The following is a 20,142-nucleotide window of genomic DNA, read 5'->3' on the forward strand; positions in this document are numbered from 1 at the left end:
TAAAATAACACAATTAAATAAAACAAATAATAAAATAAATAATATCAAATAATAAAAAAGCAACTAAAAAACATCACAGCAAGTCAAGAGAGGGCGACCACAGAGGAAAGGAGAAAACTTCATATTTTAGGACCTTTAACTGCACTCTTCCTGCTTTCTGAACAAGGGACCCTGCATTTTCATTTTGCCCTGTATCCTGCCTGGAATCACTCTCTCTAAACTGTTTCTCGAAACCACAAGCTCCTCAAGGGTGGGGTCGAACTTTCTCTTCATTTTACATCTTCCACATCATGCAGCACAGTTCAATGCATGCACAGGTGGAAATACTGCTCTGGGTGCAAACCTACAGGAATCACATTCAGTCCCGAAGCTCCGCCACCATTTCCTTCAGATGCCCAGTCACAGGGGCAGTTCCAGGAGAAGCAAACTGCTCTGGACCCTTTGACTGTGACCTGGGGCCTGTCACCCTCTCCCTCCCCTGCCCCCCAGGCTCCCTGGAGCAAGGACAGTGGTAGGCATCCACGCTCCTGTTCCAGAGCTGCACCGATGAAAGGCCATCTAGAACATGTAAAACTGTCTCTAGGGCCAGCTCAGGTCAGTGGGCGTGGAGGGCGTACTTTCTGGGAAGACGGAAATGTTCTTATCTTCATTGGGGTGGTAGGTCCATGGCCATATACATGTGTCAAAATCATCCACAGGTGTACCTAATGTGTGAATTTTCTTGTGTGTAAATTATACTTCAAAGAAAGTTGATCTTAAAAAAAAAGATTAAATGAGATCATGGAAGGAAGACAATTTGTAGGCCGCTCAGACTGTAATTATGATGACTAATTTCCATTCTTATCTGAGTTCAGCATACCTCACAATCCCTAATCAAAAGCAAAAACTTATGGTTTATCTAGGATTTCCACAAGCATCCAAGTATTTCTAAAAACATGTTTGTGGTGGCCTCCCTTAAACTCAGTCCCGTTCTAGAACCCAACATGCAATGAAACTAGACAGATTTCTCCATAACTGCCACACGGGCTCCTGGAAGGTGGAGCAGCCCCAGGAGGCGTGACGGAGGGCGCAGTGGCCTCTGAGGGAGGGGGACTGGGATTAAGACTTGGGCCTCACCAGCTGTCAGTACCCACCCAGGCCCATCCACACTGGCTCTGACAAGCAGACTTCCCACAGTTGGCTACTAAGAAATGCAGCAAACGATTGGCCTTTTAGAATGTTTTTGCAAGCGTGCTTAGAGGGGAGCGCAGCTCCTAACTCACACGCTGGCAGTTGCTCAAAATATTTATTCTGCCTGGAGCAAGCCCCCTGGTCAAGGAGGCAGAGCCAAGAATCTGTGTCTGGTCCCAGCCTGTGGCCACTGTGCAGGGCAGAGGAAGGGCCCTCAGGTCTGGATGACGGCAGGTAACTCCCAGCCTACCTTGTATGCCCCCAAAGGCCTTTTGTCTTCTTGGTGACAACTCAGGCAGAAAGCAGTGGAGGGAAAGGGAATGACTACCCATTAGTGTACTATTTAAAAGGTTTTTTGGGTTTTTTTCAGAAACATTTTAAGGCTATATTAACTTAAAATGGTTCTTTGTTTTGCTTTCTTAGGTGAGAAATGGGGAGTTCAGGAATGCAACTTAAATTTAAGTTAGAAGAAGCACAAAAGAACAATTACAAAATATCACACAAAGCCATTCCCTTCTAGGTGGCTTGCTAACAAAATATTCTAGAAGGAAGAGAACATATACCCATTTAAACAATTCTTATGTAATCATTTTTGAAGTCAGACCTACCCAAAAGAGAATAAATAAAATAGTTACAGATGCAGGTGAGGCCCCTGGCTAGAAAATATATAGCTAATTCTATTATACATCTATATAATATATAATTATATTATTTAGCATAATATTTCATAGCATATGAGGAACAAGTCTCCCAGAAGGAGCACTGGACAGAGAGCAAGAGATCGAAGGCCAATGCCAAGCTACTGCTGACCTCAGAGGTGTTTTTTCGCCCAGCCAAGTGGGCGAGGCCGGAGCAGGGGGAGAGAGATGCAGGCATCCTGGGCTGGGCTACCCGGGGCCCAGGATCCAGAGGAGAGCCAACGAGGGGCCTCCACCCAATGACACAGGACAGAATGAATTCATCAGGGAAAAGACTGGAAGATGACCACCAAGGATAACTGCAAGATGTCAAACTTGAGAGCCCCAGAACCACCTGCACGACACAAGGAACCTGAGTATTCCTGAGAAACCACCAGACAGGGCCCCACACGCTGGTGTGTCTAGTGCAAACCAGCTCCCAGCCCAGGGCCACCCTGCTGGCCGACGGCCCAGGAGCACGATCTCAGGAATAATCCAAACTCCCCTTCCAGTGGGCTCTGGAATTCAGGACTTGATTCTTTTGGTAGCAAAAAAGATTTCCCTTCAGAATTACCTTTTGCTAAGAACATCACTAAAACTAGTTTAAATTCTCTGAAAAGATGGTGGCTATGTTGTCAGGTAGGCAGGAGCAACACAAACCTAGGGAAGTTAACTGCCTCCCTTGTGCTCCAAAAGAATGAATCACCCCAACACACACATGCGTGCACACACACCCCTCCATTTTTAAACAATTTTTAAAAAGAAATAATCCTTTTTCAAGATAAAACCACAGAACTCAAAATTAAGCCGGATGCGTTTTTTGATTACCTGTGCCCAAAGCATTTAAATCCTTTCAGTGCCTTTATAATTACCCCAATTGAAGTTCAATGAAAACAGCTGAGATAAGTTAAAACCCTGAATTACAAGCAAGCAGGGGAGGGGGAGGAAATTAAGGGCATGTTACTGAACATGCTTCTAAAGACTTTACACAAAGTGGACCCATTTACTCACATTCCTGTGAGTCCCAAACACACAGCTGGTCACTGCCCACTGACAGCAGCCAGAATTCTTTGAGTCCAAAACTTCCAGAAAAATATGTTGAGTTGTAGTGACTGAGCTTTGAAGGAAACTGGATGCACCAAACTAATTGAATCCCACTCTTTGATACAATTTATCCCCTCCCCACCTGCCCAAAAATCCCACTTTAAAAGCTACATTCCTGCGGGGACCGGTGACAGAGGCCAGGACCACCACTCTTCCTCAGGGCTCCCGACACTGGCCTCTCTCAAGTTTGGGGGTGGATCCCAGGACCCTAAATATTACTAAAAAGCACAATTTGGTCTATACTTAGCTCTTAAAAAGCACGTAAAAGCCAACACACAGTCCACTCCTGGGAGAGCAAAATCCAGTTAAAATGTAAAAATCCCCTGTTGCCACTTTGTGGTTATCAGAGAACAGATGCTGCCACGCTCAGTTTAAACATTTTTTCAAACTAACTTCAAAAACAACAGAACAAAAGCTTTGTTTTTCATTACAGGACTTGTGTTTTTTTAAGTCTATGGTGTTCTTTCAATCAGGATAAAGGGAAGGACTCGGGGAAGCTACTGCTGTGTTTGTTCAACCAGTTTCCGAATCAAACGGCCCAAGCATTTGAGTTAGGTGTTTAACAACTGCTTTTTGTCTATAAGAACTTTGCCATTTCTGTTGCCCAAAATGACTTTCTTATATAAAAACAAACAAAAAGACATGTTGTACATATAAACAGCAAGGCCAAGAAACTAAGGTCTCTCTCTTCTCTGGCCTCACCTGCCGTGGGCCAGCCCACGGTCAGCAGGAGGCCGCTCCCTCCTTCCCGGCCTGGGCTGGTGTGAACACACTTCGCCTGGTACCTCAGTTTCTCCAAGAAGAGGAAAGAAGCAACTCCCCTTCCCAGAGGGCCATGCTTCACAGACCACCCAATATCTAAGGGTTAACCGAATCCTGGTTGAAGCCCCAGGAAACTGGGCAACACTTCGCCAGTGCTTTGCACGGGCCCCAAGGCCCAGGGCCCCTAGGCTCCGCTGTGTAGCACGAACCTGGCGCAGAGGCAGCTGGGAGGAGGAGGGAGATGGGTTAGAGAAACCAGCTCCTTTCCAGCCCCCAGAGCCTCTCTCCCCAGGGAGGAGGGGAGGACCCCACCAGGCCACAGTCCCCCAAAGAAGCGGATCCTTTAAAATTCATGCAAACTTGGCACTGTTTTAATAGAAGAATGATTTCAACTGTTTTTGAGTTAAGGAATTTCTCTCTCCCCTGCTGCCCCCATCTTGGAATAAAGACAGTTCTCCAGGGAGCTGGTCCATGTTCATGGAGGGGGCAAGACCAACACGGCCCAGGTGGGCACACTCCTCCCCAGGCGCTAGCACCCAAGAAGGAAAGGAGGAGATTCCAGCCTGATGTCTTCCTGCGGATGCAAGAGCACGCTCTGTGGCCGCCCAGCCCTCTCCTCCCTGCACCCGAGGGCACTGCCCTCCAGCCGGCTCTCCCGCCAGGCTATACGGCTGACCCCTCTCTCCTCCACCCACAGGGAGGGCCCAGCTGCCCCCCAGATCTTTCGGGAAGACACTTACAGAGTCCGGTGGAAACTGGCTGGAGCCCAGTTTGTTAATCTCACCTGTTTCCCCAAGGAGAGGAAGGAAACCGGCTGGACGGGGCCGTGGGTGGATCTCCGGGAACTGACAGTTTCTCTCCACTCCTCCAGCAGCCCTGCAAGGCAGGTGTTACGGTCCCACTTCACACACGGGAAACCCAGGCTCTGAGGTTACTTAACTAAAACAGCACAGCTACTAAGTGGAATGGCCTGGATTTAAAGTCAAGGCTGAATCCAAAATCCATGCTCCTTCCTCCAAGGCACGTTGTGGTCAGCCAGGAGAAAACACAGGAGGTTCTTGGGAGGAGAAAATACTGAAGCTCTCGCTAGTTTTCACAGCAAATTACTGTTGAGCAACATGAAATTACAGTTATTCTCCAGATGTCACTCCTGTGGTGGGGGGTGGGGGTGGGGGGGCAGGATGGACGACACTGCTTGAAGCTCTGCTCTTTTCAACTTTGAAGACCAAAGCCAGATTTAAAGTTTCTGCAAGGCAAGGAGGGATCCACCAGCCACCAAGTTTCTCTTACTACCACCTGCCCAGTGTTCAGTACGTCTAGGCTTCTTGCAATTCATTCATTCACCCATTCAGTATTTTTTGAGCAACCATTATGGGCCAGGTATCATGCTAAGTCCCAGCGACGTGAAGATAAACAAGACAACAATCCTTGTTCTTGGAGAGCTGTGATCTAATTGGGGAGACAGACACATTAACAGATGCCTCTAAGACACACTGTGGGGAGGCCGGTGAGACACATGCAGGGAAGCGGGGCATCATGTATGCCGAAGGAGAGGACTACCTGGGCAGCAGTCTTTGAGGAGAACAAGAAATAGGCAGGCACAGGTTGAGGGATGGTCAGGGGAGAAGAGGGTGGGCACACCTGGGGGCCAGCACATTAGCATGAGGCCAGGAGCGCTGGGGAGGAGGCAAAGGAGGGAGGCTGGGCCCAGGCCACTAGGAACTCTGGATTTCAGCTCTATGTGATGGGGCTAATAAAGAGGTATTAAGTAAGCCCAGGAAGGGACATGGTAAGATTTGTGTTCATAAAAATTATGTAGTGCAACCCCCATGGAAGACTGGTAGTATCTGTGAGAGCTGAGTCTGTCTCTACCAGGGACCAGCAACTCCACTCCAGGCACATGCTCCATGGAAACGTGGACACAGGGTCACCAAGACACATATAAGAATATCCTGATCAGCACCATTTGTAATAGCCTAAGAGTAGATGCTACCCAAATGTCCATCAACAGTAAAATGGGCTAATAAACTATGGCAGACTGTGGAAAACTCTGCAGCAATGAGAACACATGGACAACTACATGTAATGGCATGGATGAATCTCACCAACAATGCTGAGTGAAAGATGGCAGACAGAAACAGTGTGTACGGTGTGACTGTATCTATATGAAAGCGAATAACCACCACATTAAGTCTGCTGCGGGATGTCAGGATAGTGGGTACCACTGGGCGGAAAGCGATGACTGGAAAGGACGTGAGATACCTGATCTACAGGCTGGTTACTTGGCCTGTTCTTATTATGAAAATCCATGAAGCGGTACGATTTCCACACTTTTCTGATGTGTGTTATACTTTCGTAAAATGCACACACAATTTAGTGGAGTTCAGAGGTGAAGGAGATCAAAGGTTTCACAGACGTGGCCTGGCCGGAGCTGGACAGAGAAGCAAGATATCCCCGGCCTTGAAATGGAAGTGGCTGCATCCACGCTCCCCAGGGCAGGGGAGCTAAGGTAGATTCCCCAGGGGTACAGAAGGCGCCAAGTCATAATACAGCCCTTCTCCAACTGAAGAAACTCCATAGCATCCCAGAAGAAAGAGTCAAAAGATCCCAACTGGAAGCAAATGGACGAACCCAGGATGTGGGGCATTCTATGGGAGAAATTTTTAAAAAGTGAGAGTGATCTGCCCCAGATTGAGAGACCTAAGGTACATAACAGCCCTGGGTAATGTGCAGACCTTGTCTGCATTCTGATTTGAACTTATCAACTGTAAAATGAAATTCCTGAGAGAATCAGAAAAATCTTACAGGTATATCTAGGTAAAAGATGATACCAAGGAATCACCGTAACATTTTTTTAGGTATAGATAATGACATTATGGTTCTAGAAAAAGTATCCTTACTTTTTAGAGATGTATATGGAATTACCTAGGGTTCATGTAATATGTCTGAGACTTTAAAATACTTCAGTAAATCAAAAAAGGGGGATTGTGTGGCAAAATCTTGATAATTATTGAATCTGGGTGACAGATATATGGGATCATTGTACCATTCTCTCTACTTTTACAGACTTCCCTCCTCCCACCAAAAAAGAAGAGAAAATATGAATTAGCAATGTAAGAAATCAAAGAGGGAACATCACTACATATATTACAGACATTAGAAAGATAAAAAGGGAGTACAGTGAACAACTTTATACCAATAAATTTTACAACTTTGATAAAATGGAATAATTCCTTGAAAGGCACAAACTACCAAAGCTCATTACAGACAAAACAGATACCCTGAATAGCACTGTATCTACTCATGAACTTCTACTCATAGTTAAAACCCTTGCATAGAGGTAGATGGTTTTATTGGTGAATTCTAGCAAACATGTAAGGAAGAAATGATACCAATATTAAATAAACTTTTCCAAGAAAAGAGAAGAAAAAACACTTCTCAAACCCTTTTATGAGGCCAATATTACCTGATAACAAAACCAAAGAAAGACATTCGTAGAAAACTACAGGCCAATATCTCTTATGAACAGAAATGCAGAAGTCCTGAACAAACATTAGCAAATCAAATCCAGCAATATATAAAAGAGGTAATACATCATTACCAAGGAATGCATCATTTAGGAAGGTAAGGTTAGTTTTATATTTGAAAATCAATCAATGAATCACATATAAACAGATTAAAATAGAAAAGCCTTATGATTATCTCAATAGATGTGGAAAAAGTATTTGACAAAATTTAACAAATTCATGATAAAAATTCTCAGCAACCTAGAAAGAGAAGAGAACTTCCTCAAGTTCAGAATCTCTAGCAGGACTGATGGGAGGTATTCCCTCCTGAAGGCAGTTAGTAAGGACTGGAGGAGATGACTGCTGCTTCAAATGTGAAAACAGTAACACAAAACCCTGAGGAACATGAAAAATTAAGGAAACATGACATCATCAAAGGACCACAATAATCTCCCAGTAACCAAACCCGAAGACATGGAGATCTATGAATTACCCAATAAAGAATTCAAAACAGCTGTTTTAAGGAAACTCAATGAGCTACAAGAAAACACAGAAAAGCAATTCAATGAAATCAGGAAAACAAAACATGAACAAAATGAGAACTTTAACAAAGAGATAGAAATCATAAAAAAAAAAAAAGAACCAAACAAATTTTGGAGCTGAAGAATTCAAAGAATGAAATGAAAAATGCAACAGAGAGCATCAATAGTAGAACAGATCAAACAGAAGAAAGAATCTGTCAGTTAGAAGATAGGAACTTTGAAATAACTGATTCAGAGGAGAAAAAGAAAAAAGAATGAAAAAGAGTGAAGAAAACCTAGGTGAATTATGGGACATCTTGAAAAGAACCAATACACAAATTATTGGAGCTCCAGAAGGAGGGAGGGAGACCAGGGCAGAAAGCTTACTTAAAGAAATAATGGCCGAGAACTTCCCAAACCTGAGAAGAGATTTGGACATCCAAGGTCATGAAGCTAAAAGATCACTCCATTATTTCAATCCAAAATGATATTTTCTGAGACATTATAATAAAACTGTCAAAAATCAAAGACAAAGAGTGAATCCTAAAAGCAGCAAAGGAGACTGTAACTACAAAGCATCCTCCATTAAGCTGTCAGTGGCTTTCTCAGCAGAAACCTTACAGCCCAGGAGAGAGTGGGATGATATAGTCAAAGTGCTGAAAGAAAAAACCCTGCCAACCAAGGATATTCTATGCGGCAGTCATCCTTCAGAAATGAAGGAAAAATGAAGACTTTCCCAGACAAACAAAAGCAGAGAAAATTCATCACCACTAGACATGCTTTACAAGAAATGCTGAAGTGAGTTCTTCAAGCTGAAATGAAAGGATACTAACCAGTAACATGAAAATGTACAACACAGTGGTAAAGGTCACAACCAAATTCAGAATACTCTAATACTGTAATACTAGATTAGGTGATGTGTTAATCACTTGACTGTAGTATAAAGGTTAAAGGGAAGAGTACTAAAAGTAACTATAGCTACTACAATTTATTAATGAATAAACAATATGAAAAGAGGTAAATTGTGACATGAGAAACATAAAAGGTGAGGAGTAAAAGGGTAGTTTTTGTATGCAATCGAAGTCGTTATCAGCGTAAAACAGACTGTTACATCTATGTTTAATGTAAGTCTCATGGTAACCACAAAGCAAATATCTATAGTAGATTCACAAAATACAGAGAGAAGAGAATCAGAGCATACCACAACAGAAAAGCAACAATTCATAAAGGAAGGCAGCAAAAGAAAAAGATAGGAATAAGGGAACTACAAAACAGCCAGCAAACAATAAAAGGACATCAGTAAATCCTTATCTATCAATAATCACCCTAAATGTATATGGACTGAATTTTCCAGTCACAAGACTCAGAATGGCTAAATGGATTAAAAAAAAACAAGACCCAACTATATGCTACTACAAGAGACTCTCCTTAGCTCTAAGGACACACATAGGCTCAAAGTGAAGGGACAGGAAAAAAAAATTCCATGCAAGTGGAAACCAAAAGAGAACAAGGGTAGCTATATTTATATCAGACAAAATAGACTTTAAGTCAAAAACAGTAACAAGAGACAAAGAACGGCACTATCTAATGATAAAGAGGTTGATTCATCAAGAAGATATAACAATAAATATATAGGCACCCAATATCAGAGCACCTAAAATATATTAAGCAAATACTAACAGATCTGAATGGAGAAATAGCAATTCATTAATAGTAGGGGACTTCAGTGCCCCACTTTCATCAACAGAAAGCTCATGAAGGCAGAAAATCAACAAGGAAACATTGGACATGAACCACATATTAGACCAAATGGACCTAACAGACATATATAGAACATTCCATCCAACAGCAGCAGAATACACATTCTTCTCAAGCACACATGGCACTTTCTTCAGGATAGATCACATGTTAGGACACAAAACAAGCCTTAGCAGATTTAAGAAGACTGAAATCATACCAAGTATCACCACAATGGAATGAACTAGCAATCTACAACAGCCAGCTAGAAAATTTATAAATATGTGGAAATTGAACAACACACTCCCGAAACCATACCCTACACCCACAAGGTTAAAATAAGAAACAAATTAACCAAAGTTTCTGAGCTTGTCTTGCAAAATAACAAGGACACTGCAGATAAGGAAAGAACTTGCTGACAACCTTCAACCAAACATTGTGCAGGTGCATTAAGGGACCCGAATAACTGATGAGTGAACTTTGGATGTCACAGCCCAAAAATCCACACCGCATGTGTAACACATGGAACCCCTCCAAATTTACACATGCAAACCATGAAGACACATGAAGGACAGTCGTACGAGACAGATTTAAGAGCTTTGCCTCTTGTCTCCTTGCTTGGCTGCCCTGCAATAAAGTCCTTTCTTTCTGCAAAAGACCTTTGCCTGAGCCTCCAGTTCTTCTATAGCACACTGGACAAATGAGCCCGCTTGTGGTGGGTAATCTTCCTGAACAACTAATTAGAGAAGAAATCAAAAGGGAAATAAAAAATATCTCCAAACAAATGAAAATGAAAACCTATGGGATGCTGCCAAAGCAGTTTCAAGAGGGATGTTATAGAAATAAACACCTATGTTAAGAAAAAGGACATATCTCAAATAAACAACTAACTCTACATCTCAAGGAACTATAAAAAGAACAAACTAAGCCTAAAGTTAGCAGAAGGATGGAAATAACAAAAATCAGGGCAGAAATAAATGAATTAGAGACCAGAAAAACAATAGAAAAAAAATTCAATGAAACTAAGAGCTGTTTTTTTAAAAAAAGATAAAACTAATAAACCTTTAGCTAGACTAACTAAGAAAAAAAGAAGACAAGTGAATAAAATCAGAAAGAGGAGATATTACAACTGATACCACAAAAATACATAGGATGAATAATGAATAATTATATGCCAACAAATTGGATAACCTAGAAGAAATGGATAAATTCTTGGGAACATACAGCTTACCAAAACAACCATGAAGAAATAGAAAATACGAACAGACCAGTAATGAATAAGATGATTGAATCAGTAATCAGAAATCTCCCAACAAAGAAAAGCCCAGGACGATATGGTTTCACTGGTGAATTCCATCAAACATTTAGAGAAGAATTTACACCAATCCTTCTCAGATTATTCCAAAAAACTGAAGAGGTAGGAACATTCCCAAACTCATTTTATGAGGTCAGCTTTACCCTGATATCAAAGTCAGATAATGACACCACAAGAAAAGAAAACTACAGACAAATATAATATCCCTGATGAATACAGATGCAAAGATTTTCAACAAAATATTAGCAAACCAAATTCAAAAATAGGTAAAGAAAATCATATACCATAATCAAACAAGGTTTATCCTCAGGGTACAACAATGGTTCAACGTACAAAAATCAATAAATGAGATACACCACATTAACAGGATGAAAGATAAAAACCATGTATCATCTCAAGAGATGCAAAGAAGCATTTGACAAAAACATCTTTTCGATAACTCTCAATAAATTGTGTACATAAAGAACAGACCTCAACGTAATAAAGGCCACATACGACAAGCCCACAGCTAACATCATACTCAACAGTGAAAGGCTGAAAGCTTTTCCTCTAAGATCAGGAGCAACACAAGGGTGCCTGCTCCCACCACTCTTATTCAACGTAGTACTGGAAGTCCCGGCCAGAGCAATCATGCAACATTAAGAAACAAAAGCCATCCATACTGGAAAGCAAGAAGCAAAACTGTCTTTCCTTGCAGATTATATGATCATATATGTGGAAAATCCTAAAGACTCCTCCAAAAAACTGTTAGAACTAATCAACAAATTCAGTTAAATTTCAGGATACAGAATCAACACACAGGTTCTATACAATAACAAAATACCTGAAGAAATAAGGAAAACAATCCCATTCATAAAAGCTCAAAAACAATAAAATACTTAGGAATAAATTTAAGCAAGGAGGTGAAAGATCTATACACTGAAATCTATAAGACTTTGATGAGAGAAATTGAGGTAGACACAAATGAAAAGATATTCCATGTTCATGAATTGGAAGAATATTGTTAAAATGTCCATACTACTCAAAGCCAGGTATAGATCCAATGATATCCCTATCAAAATCCCAATGGCATTTTTCACAGAGATAGAAAAAACAATCCTAAAACTTGTACGGAACCATAACAGACCTCAAATAAGCAGTGCTGAGAAAGAAGAACAAAGCTAGAGGAATCCCACTTCCTGATTTCAAACTATACTACAAAGCTATAGTAATTAAAACAGTATGGTACTGGCATAAAAACAGACATGCAGACCAGAGGAACAGAACTGAGGGCCCAGGAATAAACCCGAGCATATATGGTCAACTAATGTGACATGGAGCCATGAATACACAATGGAGAAAGGACACTCTCTTTAATAAATGGTGTTGGGAAAACTGAATAACCACGTGCAGAAAAATAAAATTGGACCCCTATCTTACACCACTCAACAAAAATTAACCCAAAATGGATTAAAGTCTTAAATGAAAGACCTGAAGCTGTAAATCTTCTAGAAGAAAACATAAGGAAAAAGCTCCCTGACATTGCTCTTGGCAATGATTTTTTGGATGTCACACCAAAAGCACAAGCAACAAAAGCAAAAATCATTAAGTGGGACTACATCAAACTAAAGAGCTTCTGCACAGCAAAAGAAACAATCAACAGAATGAAAACGTAACCTATGGAATGGGAGAAAACATCTGCAAACCATAGTCCTGATAAGCAGTTAATATACAAAAAATACAAAGAACTCATCCAACTCAATAACAAAAAACCCTAAACAATCCAATTAAAAAAATGGGCAGAGGGGCTGGCTTGGTGACGTAGTGGTTAAGTTCGTGCACTTCGCAGCCTGGGTTTCACTGGTTCAGATCCCAGGCGTGGACCTAGCACCGCTCATCAAGCCACACTGTGGAGGCATCCCACATAAAATAGAGGAAGATTCGCACAGATGTTAGCTCAGGGCCAATATTCCTGACTCCCATCCCCACCCCCTCAAAAAAGGACAGAGGAACTGAATAGAAATTTTTCCAAAGAAGACATACAAATGGCCAACAGGTTCATGAAAAGATGCTCTACATCACTAATCATGAGGGAAACGTAAATCAAAACCACAATGAGATATCAGTTCCCACCTGCTGGAATGGCTATCATCAAGAAGACAAGAGAGAGCAATCGTTGCTGCAGGTGTGGAGAAAAGGGAACTTTCACGCACAGCTGGTGGGAATGTAAACTGGCACAGACTCTATGGAAAATGGTACGGAGGTTCCTCAAAAAATTAAAAATAGAACTACCACAAATCCAGCAGTCCCACTTCCCACTCGGTATATATCCTAAGGAAATGAAAACAGGACCTCTAAGAGATATCTGCACCTCCATGTTCACTGCAGCATTATTCACAATAGCCAAGATATGGAAACAACCTAAATGTCCATCAACAGATGAATGGATAAAGATGTAAGATACACACACACAACGGAATACTATTCAGCTGTGAGAAAGAAGAAAATCCTGCCGTTTGCAACAACATGGCTGGCACCTTGAGGGCATTATGCTAAGTGAAATAAGTAAAGAAAGACAAATACTGTATGATATCACTTATATGTGGAATCTAAAAAAGCCAAACTCTTAGCAACAGAGTAGAATGCTGGTTACCAGGGGCTGGTGGCTGAGGGAAATGGGGAGGTGTTGGTCAAAGGGTACAAACTTCCCATTAGAAGATGAATAAATTCTGGGGATCTAATACACAGCATTGTGAATATGGTTAACATTACTGTATTATATACTTGAAAGTTGTTAAGAGAGTAAATCTTAAATGTGCTCTCCACAAAAAAGAAATGACAATTATGTGACGAGACAGAGGTGTTAGCTGATGCTAAGGTGGTAATCAGACTGCAATATTTAAGTGTATCAGATCAACACGCCATATACCTTAAACTTATACAATGCTATAAGTCAGTTATATCTCAGTAAAGCTGGAAAAAAATCAACGGAGTCTTCTTTTTGGGGTGATGAAAATGTTGTGGAATTGATAGTGGCGATGGTTGCACAACTTTGTGAATATATTTAACCACTGAAATGGAAACCACTTTGAAATGGTGCATTTTATGGTATGTGAATTATATCTCAATAAAAGTAACTGCTCAAAAAAATCAATGGAATAGAATAGTTCAGAAGTAGACCCACACTTCTATGGTCAATTGTTTTTGATAAAGGTACCAAGGTAATTCAATGGGGAATGGACAGTCCTTAAAACAAATGGTGCTGAGACAATACAATATACATATGCAAAAACACAGACTACAATTCCTAACTCACTCCACATACCTAAATTAACTCTAAATGTATCCAACTGAAGAACTAAAATTCTAGAAGAAAATGTTTTGACAGGACACAAAAAAGTACAAATAATAAAAAGAAAACACGAATAAGTTGAACTTCACCAAAATCAAAAACTTCTGCTGTCCAAAGACACAGATTAAATGAAAAGGCAAACACAGACTGGGAGAAATTATCTGCCAAACACATATATATGATAAATGACTTGTATCCAGAATATACAAAGAACTCTTCTCACTCAGGAAGAAGAAAATCACCCTGATTTAAAATGGGCAAAAACATTTAAACAGACACTTTACCAAAGATATATGAATCTCAAGTAAGCACATGAAAAGATGCCCAACACCATTAGTCATTACGGAAATGCAAATAAAAACCACAATGAGATATCATCATATACCCACTAGAATGGGTAAAATTGAAAAGACTACTAATATCAAGTGGTGGCAAGGATATAGGGTAAGAAACTCTTATACGTTGCTTCTGGGAATGCACAATGGTGCAACAACTCTGGAAAGCAATCTTACAAAGTTAAACATATATTTAGCAAATAACCCAGCAGTCTCACTCTTAGGAACATACGCAAGATAAATGAATTCATATATCCACATAAAAACCCATACGTGAATGTTTATAGCAGTTCTATTCATAATAGGCAGTAACTGGAAACAACCCTAATGTCCAACTTGAGAATACATACACAGATTGAGGTATACAGATATAATAATACAGAAAAATCTTAAACACCTATGCTGAGTGAAAGAAGTCAGACACAAAAGACTACATGCTGTATGATTGTATGACATTCTGGAAAAAACAAATCACAGGGAGTGAAAACAGAGCAGTGGTTGCTCAGGGCTGGGCATAAGGGGAAAAGATTGACTGCAAAGGGGCATGAGAGAACTTTTTAGGGTGATGGAAATCTGATCGGGGTGATGGTATCTGATTATGGTGATGACTACAAGAGTGTATACATTTGTCAAAATTCACTGAACTTTAAATATTAAATGGCTGAGGGGCTGGACCCGTGGCCGAGTGGTTAAGTTTGCACGCTCTGCTTCAGCAGCCCAGGGTTTCGCCGGTTCAGATCCTGGGTGCAGACATGGCACTGCTCATCAAGCCACGCTGAGGCAGAGTCCCACATGGCAGAGCCAGATGGACCTACAACTAGAATATACAACTATGCACTGGGGGACTTTGGGGAGGAGAAGAAGAAAAAAACAAAAAACAAAGATTGGCAACAGATGTTAGCTCAGGGCCAATCTTTTAAAAAAAAAAACAAAAAACCTAAATGGCTGAATTTTATCACATGTAAGTCAAAAAAGCCAATTTCTTTTCTTTAAAAGGGCTACTAAACATCAGCATTTGAACAAAGTCCCTTTATCCACCTCGATTTTACTTGCTTTTTTGTAATACATTAGTACTCCATAAATATTAGGCCTTATTTTCTTTGCCAAATTGATTCATCCATTCCTCTCTGCTCTAATTTGAATGAAGATGGCTGAGAAGTCTCTTTATATTCTCTTTTCTTAGCTTTCACCCAGGGGGGTTTAACTTGCTCACCTGGGGTTTTTTTTTGTTATAGACATTTCCATTTCTTGACATATTCTTTGTTTTCCTAGAGTCTTGTCCAAGTGTGTTCCTGAGACACAGTGTCCTAAAGCACAATGGAGTTATTCTCTAAAGAACCAGGACATGTGCCCTAACAAGACTGATGGATGTGCAGGAAAAATCTTTGATATCTGAATGTCTCTGACGGCCCAGGCTGCACCCCTCCCCCATCTCCTCAAGGAGCTCATGGGGATCATTTCATCTCAAGCACACGACCACCCCATCAGCCCACAGACCACCCTCAGTAACCCCCGTCTCACCCACCCAGGCCCAAGAAACACCTCTTTTCTCCCTGACTTTCGACTCTGCACTCACAGGTCAGCTCCTGGCTCTACTCCCCTGGCTCATTAAACATTAATATTCCTGGGACATTTTAACCTCTCAGTTTCAGCATTTCAAGTTATATTTCTCTTATTAACTTGCCATTAATTACCTAAACCTCCTTGAACTTGCCATTAATTATCTAATGTTTCTTGAACTCTGTCTTATATTTCATTTGGTTCTCAACTTCTCATATAAAGAAAATTTCCATATTAGTTACAAACTGCCCCAGAATGCTGCTTATTCCTGTTATTAAGAGGTAAGACACACCTCTTGCCTCATTACTCCCATTGCTGACTCATTTTAGAGCTTATGTCTTGCCACTGAGACGTGAGGCCTATCCTTGGTCATACGAACACCCAAGTGATGTGACTCTGAAAGGAGCAGTGCAGGCCGAACACTCTGCAAGGGGTCCTCTTTCTATCTGCAGAAGAGAACCAAATCTATGCAGTACATTCCCCACTGAGAAGAACTCGAATATGGTCACCCCCAACGATGCTCTTCACACCTCCAGCTGGGGCCCTAGATGGGTGGGGGAACTGGCCTCAGGCTGGACAGGCCTGGGTAGTGATGCTGACAAATGACCAAACCGCTGAGCCTCAGTTTCCTTCTCCATCCGATCACACAACAGTACTTCACAGAGGTGGGTAGGCATCCTGAGAGAGCAGTTGTTTCAAATGAAATAAACAGAAAATACCAATTCTGCTTAAAAGATCACTCTTCAGAGTCTCCTGTCTTGCTCAAACCACATTCCTTACTTTCCTCTCCAAGCCGGTTCTTCTCACTCTCTTCCTAACCAGCACCAGATTCCAAGGCTGCCCACTCAAGGCCCCCGACCCGCCACCCTCTCCTCTAAGCCTTATTTATTGAGCTTCCTGAGGCCCAGCTCAAAAGCCTTCAGGGGCTCCCCAGCGATGCTCAGGATGTCCCGTGTCCTGTCCAGCTGTTTGGACTCCAGGAGCCTGGCCGCATTCCCATCCTGTAATTGAAATCCCACCGAACTGGCCTGCCACTGCTCCTCAAACCCTCCCCCGCTCCCCCCTCCAGTCTTTTACTTGCTGAGCCACATTAATATCTTCCCGTCTAAATCAAACCCATCCTTAAAATCCCAGCTCAGATCCTGCCTCTGTCCCAAAGCCGTCTCTGATTCTTTGCATCTTAGTGCACTGGTCACATTCTGTCCTACATTCCGGTTATTTTCTCCCCTACTAAATTCCTGAAGGGGAGGTGACACATTTTAACTGGTTCCCCATAATGTACCATGGCACGTGTGGAGAAAACGAGTCATTCATCTGGTCCTGGGAATTCTCAATTAGCCAATTTCTTTTCCCCATTTTGATGGCAAAGAAATAAATGACAGTAAAACAGCTTCCAAGTAGATAGTTTAAACTCCCTCCTCCAGCCTAGGTGGGAGCTACCCAGGGATCATTAGCACACTGTTGACACACACGTACCGTGCACTTACTGTAGACAGAGACTGCAAAGAGGATGCCACCCCGAGAAGCGAACACTCGGCTGCCTGCACTCGGTCTGGACGACGGCGGGCGCTCAGTGTTCGTTCACTCAGTGCCTGCCGAAGCTGTGAGGACCCAGACAAGAGCTGCACTCTCAAGTTCAAAGTCTAGCAAGGAAGCTGGGACAGGCACTCAGACAACTCTAAGGTGGAAAATGGTGTGAAAACGAAGTTGTAAACCAGATATACTGATCGTCATGGGCAATCAGTACAAATTCCTATGTTGAAGCCCTAAAGCCTAGCACCTCGGAATGTGACAGCATTTGGAAGCAGGATCTTTGAAGAGGTAATTAAGGTAAATGAGGCCTTTAGGATGAGCTGTAATCCAGTCAACTGGTGTCCTTATCAGAGGAGAAAATTTGGACAGAGAGACATCAGGGATGCACACCACAGAGGACAGACCATGTGAGGTCCCTGTGAGAAGGTGGCCATCTGCAGTCCAACGAGAGAGGCCTCTGGAGAAGCCAACCCTGCCGACACCTTGCTCTTGACTTCCAGCCTCCAGAACGGTGAGAAAATAAACTGTTGTTTCAGCCCCAGTCCGTGGTACTTTGTTACTGCAGCCCTAGCAAACTACTGTGCTACAACGAACACAATAACACGATCTATGATACAGGGTATGTGGACGGACCCGGAAACCTCCTGAGTGAAAGAAGCCAGACACAAAAGGTCACACATTGTTTGATTCCACTGTTATGAAACACCCAGAACAGGTAAACCCACAGACATGGAAAGCAGCGTGGTGGTTACCAGGGGATGGGGGAGTGAGGAACGGGCAGCGGCTGCTTAATATACAGGGTTTTCTTTGGGGATGATGCAAATGTTCTGGAATTAGATGGAGGGGGTGATTGTGCAACACTGTGAAGGTGCTAAATGTCACTGAATTCTTCACTTTAAAATGCTTAATTTTATGTTATGTGAATCTCACCCCAATTTAAAAAACTCAAATTAAAAAAGATACAGATATACTATTAGAATACAACGTGTTGAGTGACCAACTGAAGGGGCTTGTGCAGACCGCCATGAAAAACAGGAAAGGCAGGGATGAATTCTGCTTGCGTGCAATTTGGACTGTGAACTGACCCCAAAGTGGGGGTAAAGGTCATCTTGAAGAGAAGAGGGAGGAGAATGGGAGGGGTGGCATGCCAGGCGGGAGCTGGGACATCCAGCAGGAAGGCACAGGGAACCAGGGTGGACGGGTGAGCCCCAGCCCTGGCGCCTGTGGGCTAGTGGGAGCCCAGCGCACAGTCTGCAGGGGTGAGGACAGACGGAGGGGAGCCTGGGCCGGCAGGGTGGAGCGCAGCTGTTCTGAGCTGCAGAGTGGGCTGGATCCTGCAGCTGGGGCCTCAACCCGGCTGCTCCAGAAACACAGGTCAAGTTGCAACATTTGTACTCCTGAGCCCCTCCCCTGGGAGATTAATTTAGTAAGTCTGGAGCCAGGGGACAGGAACCTGTAGTTATAATAAAATTGTAAAAAGCTCTCCAGATGATTCTGGCAATTAACCTTTTGGGAAACCACTGATTTAGGGAAGGGTCTTTCAGGGTCCCCCCCCCCCACCAGCTTTGTTGAGGTCTAATTGACAAGTAAAAATTGTATATATTTAAGGTATACAATGTGATGATTTGATCTATGTATACATTGTGGAATGACTACCACAATCAAGCTAATTAACACATCCATCACCTTGCATTCACCATTTTGTGTGTGTGATGAGAACATATGATCTATTCTCTTAGGAACTTCCGAGTATAAAATACAGTATTATTACCTATAGTCACCATGCTGGACATTAGATCCCCAGAACTTAGTTATCTTACAACTGGAATTTCGTACCCTCTGACCAATATCTACCCATTCCCCCCTCCCCCCAGGCCCTAGAAACCACCATTCTACCTCAGCTTCCATAAGTTTGACTTTTTTAGATTGCATGTATAATCGATATCATACAGTATTTGTCTGTGTTTGACTTATTTCACTTAGCATAATATCCCCCAGGTTCATTCATGTTGCAAATGTCAGGATTTCCTTTTTTACGGCTGAATAATATTCCACATATATAAAAATATGTATATTTCTATATAAATGGATTATATAGACATACCATATATATATACACACACATTACAGATATACACACGCATACCTTATATATATACATGCATTATACACACACATATTTTCTTTATCTGTTCATCTGCCAACAGGTACTTAGCTTATTTCTGTATCCTGCCTATTGTAAATAAGGTCTTTCAGTTTTATATTGATGATACTGAAGAATTACTAACTTTTAGATCAAAGGGGCTTCATTATGCTTTGTATACTGTAAAAACAAGGAAAGTATACTAATTGATTTTCTAGGAAATATTTTTAAGCTTATCTATATGGAAAGTTCAATTAACCAGAAAAGCGAATTTTCCAAATATTAAAGATTTAACATGCATATAGTCAGAAGCTTCTGAAGATGAGGCCCCCTGAGGCCGGGTGCACACGTATAACCTGGGAGGCATTTGAAGCGCCTGGTGCCCTCCGCCTCCCTCCTCCAGCACTGGCGGCTCCCGGGCAGTCTTTTACACTGATACAAGGCCTCT

At 42.0% G+C, this 20,142-nt stretch overlaps 1 protein-coding gene across 20 annotated transcripts in view; it reads right to left on the reverse strand.

The window, feature by feature from the left end:
* GGACT (gamma-glutamylamine cyclotransferase) overlaps window positions 1-20,142 on the reverse strand; it is a 47,390-nt gene that overhangs the window by 14,568 nt on the left and 12,680 nt on the right. For 4 of the 20 annotated variants that reach the window (XM_044779746.2, XM_044779741.2, XM_070520114.1 and 1 more), the window contains exon 2: window positions 4,498-4,589. The exons of 6 other annotated variants lie outside the window; for them this stretch is intronic. The gene's annotated coding sequence lies outside the window, so the exon portion shown is untranslated. Of the gene's footprint in view, window positions 1-4,497; window positions 4,590-17,494; window positions 18,139-20,142 lie in introns of those variants that run through there. 10 more of the 20 variants (XM_070520112.1, XM_014839290.3, XM_070520110.1 and 7 more) reach the window with 9 other exon arrangements.

The sequence above is a fragment of the Equus asinus genome, chromosome 11 (assembly GCF_041296235.1).
Source record: "Equus asinus isolate D_3611 breed Donkey chromosome 11, EquAss-T2T_v2, whole genome shotgun sequence".
Classification (NCBI taxonomy): Eukaryota; Metazoa; Chordata; class Mammalia; order Perissodactyla; family Equidae; genus Equus; species Equus asinus.